At 45.2% G+C, this 13,625-nt stretch overlaps 1 protein-coding gene across 1 annotated transcript in view; it reads right to left on the reverse strand.

Annotated features, from left to right (window-relative positions):
* Window positions 1-13,625, reverse strand: part of RAB3GAP2 (RAB3 GTPase activating non-catalytic protein subunit 2) — a 2,371,691-nt gene that overhangs the window by 882,363 nt on the left and 1,475,703 nt on the right. The gene's annotated exons all lie outside the window — the stretch shown is intronic.

Here is a 13,625-nt window from a genome sequence, read left to right on the forward strand (position 1 = left end):
CACTTACATGGTCATGCTTTATCTGGGGAGAACAAATGTTTATCCTGATCTACATTTTGCCATTGGTTGGTTCCATTTACACAGATAAGTTATTGAATGAAAATGCAAGTGAACTGTGAGAAATCACTATTAATCTTATACCTAAGAATGACAATAGCTGCATCTGCCATGCTGCAGGTCCCAATTGCCAAGAAGCCATGCAGGTTATATATCAAATTTCGAATTAAATAGTTTTTGTAGGACCACTAGACAAAATCAGATCCACAAATATATTCACTTGCAGTAAATTTAGTGTTGTGCAAATATGTGTGTGCTGAAGCTCAATTTAATTATTTTATTTCATATTTGAATACCACAGTGGTCATGGATGCACAACTGACAAAAATACAACAGGTAAGACAACATATTAATGCTGTATCAGCATGCAGATGTTGAGATCATATCATTCAACTTTACTTGAGTTCAACAAGTTTGTGTGAGAGTTTCCAGTGGATAAATGTGTGTCAGGAATGCTGATCAGCATATGAATGAGCCGGGGTACATCCTTTATGGACCACTCAAGCCTTATCTCCCTGTGTTTCTGCACGACATTTCCTTCAAATTCTTCAGTATATACATACTCCTCCTCTATCCTATTGGCACAGTCTATCCCAGCTCTGCCATCTTCTCGTTGCTTTGCCCCCGGAGCAAGCTCTGTGTTTTGGATCAATCACTCCAGTGGAAAGGTCTGTCACTGCCGTGCAAGCTTTGCAATTTGCTGCCTTAGATTCCCAAGCAGGATTCAGATTCGCCCGTAGGGCTGTCCACATTGTTGGGCTGGTTGATGCATTGGCTATGTAACCTCTATCTACCAAGTTATATTTTTCTGTAAAGCGACCACAGCACAAAAGAGGCTTTCACTCTTCCTTTGCAAAGGCGGGTCTATTGGCTTTGAAATGCATATTTTTTATTTGCCCTTGAAGCAAATTCTCACTTATTATTATGACACAATGCTGAGCTCCCTATTTGCGATGATGTCCATCTGTGTTTTCATTTCTCTGACCAGCACCCATCATGCATGCTCCAGAAATCAGCCAGGTATCATTTGCATACCCATGAATCATTGTTTGGATTGGACACTGCTTTCTTCCTGTGAATCATGTTACATTTTCACATAGGGTTCATTGCAAAGGGTTGAGTGAAGAGAAATTTTTCAGAAAAAAGTGCCACACACACACCCCAAATCATTCATCTGTAGGAGAGCCTATCAACTATCAGGCAAGAACTTTCACAAGCTAACAGTGAGGCACACCTTACTCCCACCCCTACAGAAGCTTTACATAATGTCATGGAAACAATGACACATGGGTGCACACATGTTTTATTTCTGGGAGGACCATCTATTGTTGGCTGGAGTGTGCAAGGAGTGGTGCAAAAGGCATATTGATCGGGAAACTTTTTTTTTTACATCTAGAATAAGGTATACTTACTGTTTCTAATGTCAACATTTTTATTAAATCTTTTTAACAAAATACATTTTTTTGGGGACTGTGCAATGTTTCAAAGAAACATAACAAAACCAAATAATGTAGGGTACAAAAGTGTACACAAGGCTTATGATCAATAGAATTAAATGCTAGTAACATGTTCCCAAAGCCTAGAATTTACAACTTGCAGCAGCTACTTGTAAGTTCAAAATGTGCTTTAATAAGTGGTGACAAAGGTTGCAGGTATCTCGAAGTGTTGTGCACCGTTTTAAGTTACAGACCGAGGAGACAGATGGGGCAGATTAAATGTCAGCAACCTGTGCTTGTACCATTGTGGATGAGGAGGAATCCCCCACATAATTTAAGGCTCCTACACAGTGTTGTGTGCCATGTTTCATGACATAGCATATGATCTCAGAATATACGGTTTGCCCAAGATCTCAAGGCTAGTCTGTAAGAATATTTTCACTTTCCAGTGCCGATTATGTCAATTCCTCCACTTGGTTGTAACACAAAAGCTTTGGGAGGACTGTTTGCCAAAGATCACAACGCTGAACTGTAATGAATCACTTCAACCCCCTGTTGACTGCTTTGCTGCATACTTTTTCTCCATGGCAAGAACAAAAGATCTCAGAATTTACTGTGCAACAAAGAACTCAGTACACCTTTGCCTAAATATGTTGATTTGATTTATTTCCTTCCCATGAAAAACATTATACTGCTTGACCATGATCATGCAAGGCTGCACTGTAATGAACCCTTCCTTCTCCCTGTGCCGATTTCTTTTCTTCCCACATACAACACAAGAGCTCACAATATACACACCGCCTAAGTTCACAAGCATAACTGTAATGAGTGTCTCTAGATCCAAGTACTGTTTTTTTTTGTTGGTTTTCCAGTCATGGTCCAAAGGAGCCAAGTATCTGTGTTTGCCCAGGATCACAAGTCTGCATTGCAAAGAATCCCTACTTTTCCAAATGCTGATTACTTTTCTTTCCTCCCCATGAACACATGTACTCTGAATGTATTACGTGCCCACGAGCACAAGACCCTACAGTTAAGAACAACCTACTCTCTCCGACACCATATTATTGGCTGTTACAGTATGCTTTAAATGCAATCACGGTATGGTCAACCATGCCATCAAAGCACGGTCAACCATGCCTTCCTGATCAATCGTCTCATGAGAGCCTGGAAATAACGGTCAGGCCCTCGCCTGGTTGGCCTCCTTCCTCCTGGACCGTCCCTCTCAGGTCCAATTGGGGTCTTTTCTCTCCACCACCTCTCTCTCCATATGTGGTGTTCCCCAGGGCTCCAACTTCTCACCTTGGCTTTTCAACACCTACGTGGACCCTTTGGCCCAAGTTATCTCTACCATCTCCTCTAACTTTCAGTGTTATGCAGATGACACTTCGCTCTCTATCAGGTTCCTCTCTGCCTCCCTCCTCTCTTGCTCATTCTTGACTCAGGAATGGTGCACCAGCAACGATCTCTGCCTCAAAGCCAACTCCTCCTCATTGGGACCCCTGCTCCCGCTTTCCCTCTGGCCGCCCTCCTTGGGCCCTCTCCCTGCACCTTCCCGTGAGGCAAAAAACCTTGGGGTCATCTTCGACCCCACTCTCTCCTTCTCTCCTCACATCACGGACCTCTCGAAGAAGTCCCACTACCAGCTGCTCAGAGGAATTCTTCCTTTTCTGACTTTCCCCCAGAAGCTCAACGTCTCCAGAGCTCTGGTTCTCTCTAGGCTGGACTACTGCAAAAGCCTCCTTCTCAACCTGCCTGCCTCTACTCTCCACTCTTTACAACTAATCCAGAACAGGACTGCAAGACCTGTCATTGGCCTCAAACCCAGGGATCATATCTCTCCAGCCCTGAAATCTCTCCACTGGCTTCCGATGGCTGCAAGGATCAAGTTCAAGACACTCTGCATTGTCCACAAGGCTGTCTGGGGTCGGGGGTCACACTACATACAACTCTCTCTTCCTAAACATCTTCCTTCTTGAGCACTTCGCTCAGCTACCTCTAACTCACTGATGGTCGGACGCTTCTGCAGGAAGAGAGTGGGAGGTAGATCTGTCTCCTCTGCAGGGGCCTCCCTCTGCAATGGCCTTCCTGCCCCTCCCAAACTCGAGCAGGACCACCTTAGGTTCCTGAAGCAGCTGAAGACATTCCTTTTCGCTTATGCTTTCTCTCTTTCTCTCCCTTGCTGAACTCCTGACTGGTCAACTGGCTACCCTGTGAACCCAATGGGCACCAGGCTCCATCACGACCTGCAAGCATCTGCTCTTCCTCTAGGCCTCTGCGCACTTAGAGGCTGTATCGGTTACCCTACAGCCCCCCTTGCACTTCCCTGAGCTGTCTCCCCCGGCTGCACTTACTCAGAGCAAGCGCTGCCATGACCGCACTCCACCCCCTCTCCCTCCGTCCCTTCTCCTGGCACTTCTCATCTCCCTCCCACCTGCTCTTGCACGATCTGAATGACAAGGCCTAGTAAGATGGTTTGTCTCGTCCCCCTATATCTCCCTACCTTGTCTTGTCGCGCCTACAGGCGCGTTATAAATGACTCCTTTCGTATATCTATACCAAATTGTACTTTTTATTGTAAAAAGCAGCTTGAATTGTGAGGTGTACCGTTTGACTATTCACGAGGTGTCGTCACTTCTCCCCAAGGGGGAGCCCTTTCCCATGAGGCTCTGGAGGTGCAGCCACTACCCAATAATCCCCCTAGGGGGAGATGCATGCGGGCGGATGTCATGGAGATGGACTCCCTGTCTGGGGATATGGACTATTGCCTGGGTACAGCCAGTTAAATGTCATTACTCCCAGCCATTCCCTAGCCCTCCCTAATTTACATTGAGAGCAAATCTATGCATTATTGTAACATAGGAGAGGAAGCCAAAAGAAATAGGACGAGTAAGAGCACAGGAGACATGAACATAATTGACTGTGCTAATACTGGTATGAGGTGGCCCTGAGGATGGGCTTTTGCAATCCGCATGAGAGGAACTGGATACAATGTATAAAAAGGAACAAAGGACTATCAGAGGAGTCAAGCCCGGCTGTAGAGTTGTACGCAGCCATCAGAGGAAGAAGGTGTAGCAGATCTCCAATGTGGGAGATTCAAATCCTGCAGGCGGACCAGCGGGAGGAAGAAACGGAGAACGCTGGTGAGCAACTGTGGAAGTTCTCTGTTGGGTTTGGTGGTGCAGACCCAAGCACACGACCGAGAGTGGAAAGCAAGTTTGACTGTGTGTCCCGAGATGCTGTGCTGCTGATCCTGACAAGGAGAGAAGCCTGAAGAACCATCAGGACCGATCCCAGTCCCAGAAAGCCCCAATGATGTGCCGAAGCACAGAGAAGGTAAAGGGAGGTATAGGAGAACTGGAGAGGACACGAGAGCGGGCAGGAGACATGCTCAAACAGCCTTCCATCAAACCAGTAGAAGTGAACTAACTATTAGGCCTAGCTAGTGTCAGTTGGGCCTCCGGTATCATCTTCCTCATGTCAATGGCAGACAGAGACAGACATCCACTGATAAGGGACCCAACCACAAATACAAGACGGCATAGATGGGAAGAGAGAGCATTGGGAGCATTTGGAGCCTGCAGTGGACGCCTGCACCACCATGCTTCCAGGGGTAAATTGGGTTCATTGAGACCAGTTTATATTTCTTGGCGAGGTTCCTGCTGACCGTTGGCTTTGAGCAAGGGTGTTGCCACAAACCCATAATTTGGTCGGAGTCTGCCAGATTGAATAATGGAGGGCCCCAGAATATATGCAAGCCCATAATGTTGAACAGGCTTTGATGGAGCGCCAAACCTCAAGGCGTTGATCATCTTCTGAATTATCTGTCGGAAAACAGTGTTCAGGTGTCATGTGGAAAAGCCATGACAATGTCGGTTTCAGGGGATGTATTGAGCAAGCCTGCTCTCTTCTCGATGGTCCACCAGAAGGTCAACAAGATCTGGCTCTCTAAACATCAGGTCTCCACCCGCTAGGTCATGATACCCCAGTTTGCTGACCGGTCATGAGCTTGCAACATTGGATCGAGACCAATCTGCATTGGATCACCCTCTTCATCATAGAAATCCTGCATAATTTGGAAGTATTGGCTTCTGAAAGCTGGCATGTAACACGTAGAATTCCTGGGTAGTGAGTGGAAATTAGTGCTGCCCTGCCACAACGCCATCGGAACAGAAACTACAGCCATTAGAGCTCGAGCTGCCAGCCTTGACACCATTTTCTTCTTTGATACGGGGTCAAGCCCTGTGGCATACGGATACAGCTTTTTTTCAGTGCCCTGCCAGCTTGTGTAGACGCATTGGGACCTTCTGTACTCGAGGTAGGTATAGTCGGCGCCGTCAAAAAAATATCTAGCATTTTTAGTCTATAGCTTTCCTGTTTCTCAGCTGACTAAGCCACTGTGAAGCACCTGACCTCCTTGGAAGTGAAGTCTGAAGATTCATCCTCGCTCTCAACCGGTCATGATCTGTGTTTCCTTTACTTCTTGTGGGCTGAAGAGATTTGGCATGAACCACTCGTGGAATGGGACAGTTTCCTGTTGCTGTTTGCAGTTTTTCTTTCTTCCATCCTACAGAAGGCTCTTTTTCAGATGTGGGGCGCTTCCCTTCCCCAAAGAATGCTTCTGGGAGAATTTCCCTAGACTTAAAGGGGTGGCCAAAAGCCAATTTGGCTATGTGATCTGGGGGTTCATTTCCTGACTGGAGTCACACTGCAAGATGTTGTGTCCCGCATCCAAACACCACACGCAAACTGTATGTGGGTTGGTGTTAGGCAGAATCCAGTGCAGTTCCCTTAGGGCTTATGACTACAGGTGAGAGCAATAAATCCCCTTTGGTATCAGTCTGTACCACAAAGATTTAGTTGGTAGCTGTGGCAGAGCAGTCAGACTTATCTCAATAGGGAGATGAGCAGTATTCAGACTATGGAACAAGGAAACACTGACCAAAGCTTTGTGTTTAAAAAGTATATATATATTTATTTTATACACTTCTAATAAAACACAGGTATCACAGTCATCAAGCAAGATAAATTAAGTCAAAGGAAAAATATACACACTCCCAAGTTGAATTGCAGACCAAGTGAACCAAAGTGAAAACTGAGCAAAATGGCAAAGTGACAACTACAGACAAGGGATCCTCTAACAATTCCTCAAAAGGGAGGGAAAACACAAGTTATCTAGAACTAGTTTATCATACACCCTAGCAACACTTCCCATTAGTTTGTGAACCAGTTCAGCAAGACAGTGCATCAGTAGAGGCAATACTTAAAATGAAAACTGAGCAAAATGGCATTTCACAATGGCTTAAGAATGGGAAGGAAAGGGTAGTTAGAAGAAATAGGTGCACCAACACAGTTCCCAGTGAGAATCAATATAATGAGAGCAGATCTAACAAATGTGACCAGAGTCAGTAGGCCTGTGCCAGAGTCAGTGGTACAGGGCAAGGGCCCAGGAGCAAAATGTTCTTGTAGCTAAAGTCAAGACTTTGGTTAATGAATTTGAAAAGGTGGTTGCAGGAGTTGAAAAGACAATGTTAAGAGATAGGGGCGGCCAACCCAACAGGTAGGTAAAGGATTTAAAACACCTTTAGAGCTACCGCGAAGAAAGGGCAGCCTGGCGGAACAATGTACCTTAAAATGAAGAAGTGGCTCCTGCGGTGGCAGCTGTTCCTGGTAGTTCCTCCAGTTCAGGTGATCCAGCAGAGGAAGAGAGGCTCTCATCGTGGAGGAAGGTTCGAGTTACTGCACTACCCAGGGATGAAACCAGCCGCGGTGCTGCCCGACGAATAAAAGGTACGCTCCTTTAAATCGCGGTCCGGGTGGACTGGTGCCTGGCTATCCGGCCTCCGAGTACAGGGTATGGGAGATTCGACCAAGGCAGGTCCGGGAAGGCGATTGGCAAACTGGTTGGCCCCACCAGCTCAAGGGAAGAAGGCTCTTGCAGATGAAGATCTTCTCTCGTCGTGTGGAGAAAAGTGGTGAGACACTGCAGCAGGGCTTCACTGGTGGTTCAGTCGTTACAGATGTCTTTGGCTTCTCTCCTCTTCGGCTTCTTAGTTCCAGTGGCGACGTCTTGCTCTTCCAGTCCTCGGGACCCTGCTTTTATGCAAAAAGATCCTCATTCATACAGCCTAGCTGTCACTCACACAGTGGAGTGTTCATTTTGGCGGGGGACCCTCCAGCTCAGGATAGAGTGCGACATGGGTTGCAGAGGCAACCCTGACCAAAGGTCCGACTCCCCCTCCCACACAATGGACCCACCCCAGACTCAGTGGCGCTGAAAGGAGGGCTTCTCGGTAGAAGCCCGCCAAAAGGGCAAACAAAGGATCCCCGACCTGGGTTTTGAGTTTAGAGAAAGACACGAGAAAGAGGTTATATTAAAGTTCTGGCAAATAAAACCGACCGGAGTAAAGTTAATATTAAAATGCACCAGTGGTATGTAAGAGGCTGTCAGAAAAAGTGGTAGCCTCGAACAATGGGAAAATCCCATAGGGAAATATTTGCAGTCGAATATTGATGGTAGTAACCACTGCCACCAGCCAGAAACTTTTGAGAGAGGAACTGTACGGTACCCTCTCGAAAATGAACATAGGGGAAAAACTATTAACCCCTTCCAGTACCTCCATAGTAAGATGGGTTGTACTGGTTTAGTTCATAGGATTTGACTAGTAAAGTCAATGGGCACTTTACATGCCCTGGGAGACAGTAGTCAGTCCCAGGGTATGGAGTCTATGTTTGGGGGAGTTACGACACCCCTGTGTCACTGCACTGAGGGTGCTGTGTAACACATGTGATTAAAGATGGTTCCTATGGGGTTGAGAAAGATCCCATAGGCATTAAACACAAAAATAGCCTAGAACACACGTAGCAAAAAGGCCTAAGAGTGGGGAAAAAAAGTCTCACTCTTAGCAGGTAAAAAGAAACAAACACTTCAAATCCAGCAAAGCTGCTGGGGGACTCTATAGGTAAGGGAAATTAGCCATAGAATGAGAATTCTCCCTAACAGTTGGTAATTGACATTTTAGAGATACACTTTCTGCAGAGCTTGAACACTGATGTTTCCCATGAACAAGACATGTGTGATGGAAGTAAGAAGACATTTGATGTGGAGACCATTCTCTGAGGAGGAGCAATGTTCCTGATGCAGCATACTGAGTGCTCAGAGAAAAAGAAAGGCTATAGGGGTGGGGGTCCCAAAATGTGTGTGTTTTTTCTCAGATTCAATGGAAAAAAAACATTTGCTCACGCCTACACACCAAACCGCTGGATGGATTTTCACCAAATTTGCCGAAGAAGCGGTGGCTTGGTCCCAAAAGCGTGCTTTTGTAAATTATGTGTAAATCCGTCCAGTAGTTCTTTAAAAACAGGCAAAAGGTAGGTCCAGAAAAATGTATGATATTTGGGTCCGGTCCGCGGACTTACTTCCCTATTCGGTCTGCGGACACCCCCTTGGACCAATCAGGGTCCGGCGTGATGTCCGTGGACATCGGTCGAGCCGGCTTTTTGGATGGTGAAAAACGTGAGCTGCGTCAATTTAGAAACAGTCACCAGGTTGGATTTGCGGGCAGCCACCGTAGTACGCGGACATCGCAGTAAAAACATATTGAAAAACACAACATTGCACTTGTGAAACAATCTCTGGGTTGGTGAGAAGTGATGAGGATAGGATGGGATATGGACAGAAAAAGCCAGATAACGGGTGGTTTTTCATTGTCGAAGTCCGCGAACCGTTCTGGGACAGCCATGGAATGTTGACGAACATCTCAGATGTTCAGGGGCATCCATACATATTTTTGCATTACAAGGTTGGTGAAAAGCAGTTTCTGGATGGCTTACAACTTTGGCGCCACTCAATGAAACTGCATGAAATATTGTGATATCATTCTAGATCTGGCCTTGAATGGTTCTACAAGGTTTGGTGCTGTTTTGCCAAGAGGGAACAAAATTAGAGGGGGAGGGGTCCCAAAGTATTTGAAAGGCTTAAAAATTTGGTACAGTTTTACGAACCTGCAAAAAGGTTGGCAAAAGATTTAAGACCCAGAGTTGAATATTTTTGCACGGTTCGATGGGATTTTGTGAAGTGGGGCAAAATTAGAGGGGGGGGGGTTTGAACATGTTTAGATGGCTATTGGAGGGGGAGGGTTTGAACATGTTTAGATGACTTATAACATTGTTGCCATGTGACGAACATGCACAAAAGATTTTAGAAAGATTATTATAGACCCAACCTTGAATGTTTGTGGAAAGTCTGAATGGATTTTGTGAAGTGGGAGCTAAGCTATATGACTATTTTATGTACGTACATTTTGACACTTTTCAACAAAAATAAACCATGAATGGATTTGCAGCAAAGTAATGGAAGGAGCTTTGGCAGGGACCTGAAAGCAGTGGTTTGCAAATGGGTCCTTGTTTTATTTTTTGAAAAGTATCATAATGTAGGTAAAAAAGGAGAAATGACTTACCGTAATGTTCTTTCTATGGATTCTTCTCCCGCAGATTCCTCATCTGGTAAATATGCCCTCAGATATTACTGTACCAAAAGATGGGTATTTTCCCTTCTATTTTGTTTTGGGGGTATCAGTTTCCAATTGAGAAAAATTAAAGCATGCAACATAGAACAGGGAAACGGATTACCTCTCTCTCCACCCTGAACATCAACACGGTGACACTTGCATAAAAACCTTATTCAAACAAAGCTGAATTAAACAGCACAGATATCTCGGCCACGAGACATAACACCAGAATAATGTATCCAAAATATGACTTTATTACATATCAAATAAACATATGTATAAAAACACAACATCACAAAATCCAGTACTTGAATTAATCAGAACTAGAAAAAAATTATTCAAATAATTCACTACATATATTCAAAAGGATTTTTTCAAAAAGATTATTAAAGACAACTCAGTCGATGAGTGAGCAAAACTCAGTATATTGGGGTTTGATTATATTGCTGTATTACAATTCATCATCACGCATCATTGATGGATAATTTAACACAGGCTCTAACCCTTAAATTGTTTTCTATGAGGTTCATGGATGACAGATTGTTCTCATTTTTGTGAAACGTATAATACAACAGATCCTAGTCAGTCAGAAGCATGTATTGGCTTCTAATCATAGACAGACTTTGCTAATTCCTAGTCTTATAGATGGTCAACATGTTTCGGCCATTATTATCAAAATTAGACACTATCCTAGTGGCATTTCAGAACCAGTATTCTTGGCCTTCTTCAGGACGGTTTAATTCTTGTGTAGATGCATATTTCTTGTATACCCCATTTTTCAGTCTTGGATACATAATGCACAAAAACATTTCGGTGAATGTCGAATTTGACTCGTGGTGGAAATATGCACAGTAAAAATGCCCCAATCGGCATCAGATCGGGTAAAATGAACCCATAAAATTAACTAACAGATAAACTGTGTCACCAGTATACTTACACTCAAGTTCAGGGTGTGAGCGCAATAATCCTTTCGCAAATCTTTTTTGGCAAAAGAAGATAGTTTATTTTTTCTCTTGTTGAGGGCTTTCTTTTTATTCCTCCAAGGATACAAGGAGTGAGAATCACGCGTTGGATATTTATTCCTAGTTTTCTCTTTTTAAATCCAGATTGAGCACCTGTTTATTAATTCTCACTATTTTTATCCCTTCTTTACTAGAATGTCTCACTTACACTCCACACATTGGTTTATTTCTGGAAAAGTACATGAACTACACACGGTTTGCATGTATTTCAACCGAACAGTGAAAACAAACAGCTTCATTTTGTAATTTCATCTATCTCATTTTTTCATGTCTTAGTGTGAAATTAGAGTCTCGATATTTTTGGATCAAAAACCATAACCGAATTTATTTGAGCATTCTCTAACTTGTGAGCTGTGCGGCTTGAGTTTCAGACGCACTTCAAAGTGTGTCCTCATGTGACTTTTTCTTGTAGAAAACTGCTACTCGTGTTTTCGCGTGTTCGTTTTAGATTTCTGCAGGGACGGGAAAGTATTGCCAGAATTACAGTCTGTCTCTGGAAATCATGAGTTGATTGTCAAAATACAGTTTTTTGATACAGCATGGTATTTAAACCAGAACGGCAAGTACACGCTGCACTCAGAGTAAGCTATCATTAATCAATTAATTAATTTCTGTCTACTGCTTTCTATCGAGATGTTTCACTAAACATAGATCACTCACCAGCGCTGCCCTTTATTCGACATCTAAGGACTCTCGTATCTTCCGTGTCACTCAGTAAACCAAAGAGTAGGAAAAATAGAGCAGCATCTTTGCTTATTTAAAGGAACCTCCGTGATCAGGTGATGTGTTCTACGTGTGATTTTCAATATGCGTGCCCTTCGTTGTGATGTTCTGGAAGAACCGCCATCTTGTAATAGTGTTTTTAACAGGGTACAGTTGTAATAAGCGGATACTTCCCAGTTGTTTTGTACATCTGGATGTGACCATTTTTCATATAGAGGCTTTACCATTCTTCATACCGGAATAGCGGCCTCTCACTTGAATAATTCCATGATTGCCCTGATCTATACAGCAGATGCTGCTCGATCTGTTTTTAGGACACGCATATTCCCTAATTATTTGGTGTATCTTATCAAAAAACTAAGACTTCCCAGCCGCAAATACAGATCTGGGGCTTCATTGTGAAGCAAAGTTTCACACAGCCGCTAACTTGTTGAAGCTATTTCTAGTGTGCAGTCCTTTGAAGTTTATTCTTGTTTTGAAATGTTGTTCTTTTCAGACGAACATCGCTGCATCTTTACAAAGGCTCACGTAGAAACAAATGAATTACCAATTGCCCATAGCCGCTTATCTCACACGGGCTCTAGCAGCATCTGTTAGTGCCTTAACAGATGCTGCTGGAGCCCACAATTGGACGGACAGTGCTGTTGCAGCGTGTCCAGGGCACGGCCCGTCTCTGTGTCAGTCTTGATGGCCTGGAGAGATTCATCGATGTCCTTTCCAAAGAGATTGTCTCCATCGAATGGCATGTCTAGTACACAAGTATGATCCTCCTGCCTGAAGTTGGTGGCCTTCAGCCAGCCGGGATGACAGAGGCATACTCCGTTTCCCAACTGGCAGAACCCTGTATCTGCCATGTCCAGGGCCACAGTGATGGCGTGGCCCAACGCCACCTCGCCCTCCTGGAGAATCTCTGTTGCCTCAACCCGTTTGTCCTCGGGGAGGAAATACAGTATCAGAGTCATCTTGTACCATAACTCCCAGTCGTACCAGGCTAGGATGGCTAAAGCGTTCACTGCCTTGACCGTCGTCGCCAATGAGTAGATAACATTTCTACCCATGGCGTCCAACTTCTTCCCTTCGTTGTCCGGGGGAAAGGAGGCTAAGGACGACGGGTTGGATGACTTCTTCAGCGGAGCCACCAAGACCACTGGGTCACCGCAGACACTTGGGTGCAGACTCCGGGACCCAGTACTTCTGCTCAAGCCGGTCTCCTCTCGCCGGGGCTGAGGCGGGTTTCTTCAGCAGCGCCAGACCCTCATCTCAGACGTCGTCCAGGAGGGGTACCGCCAGAATGGTCTTCCCTTTCACCTCACAGAGTTGATAAAGGAAGCCCTCCTTCTTTGTCTCTTGCGGCGTGAGTTGGAAGAGTTCCGACGCGGGAGATCATAGAGTGAAAGGAACTCACTTTGTCCGGGGGAGAAGCTCTTGGAGGCGAAAACCGCTCTGAAAAACATAATTCAGTAGCATATCTACCTGAGAGGCAAAGAAAGCTGACAGAATCACACACGCGACACCGTACGAAACACAGCTGGCGGGCAAGACTGATTGGGCGGCAAACGCACCAAACGGAGCTGGGCGCGAGTAGCGCCAGAGCGAAGAGAAGACTCAGTGGACGGCTGCTGGTGATTGTTACATTGAGCAGCGGTGAGTGTGCAGCCCGAGTCAGTAGCCCCCCCAAAATACTGTAACTCCGTCAGGAGGGGAGTCGCCGTCCCAAGGAACTAGGAGTTGAACTTGTCTTCGGGTCAAGGGACTGCTGCCGAACTGGCAGTCTGACAGTGGCGGGGACACAAACCGGGAAGCTCGCCGGCAAACTAGACCCCCTACGCTGAACTGCCCACAGAGAAGGACTTAACCACGACCGGACGTGGCCCATCCCG

Source organism: Ambystoma mexicanum, chromosome 4q, assembly GCF_040938575.1.
Source record: "Ambystoma mexicanum isolate Mex_15411 chromosome 4q, UKY_AmexF1_1, whole genome shotgun sequence".
NCBI classification, from domain to species: domain Eukaryota; kingdom Metazoa; phylum Chordata; class Amphibia; order Caudata; family Ambystomatidae; genus Ambystoma; species Ambystoma mexicanum.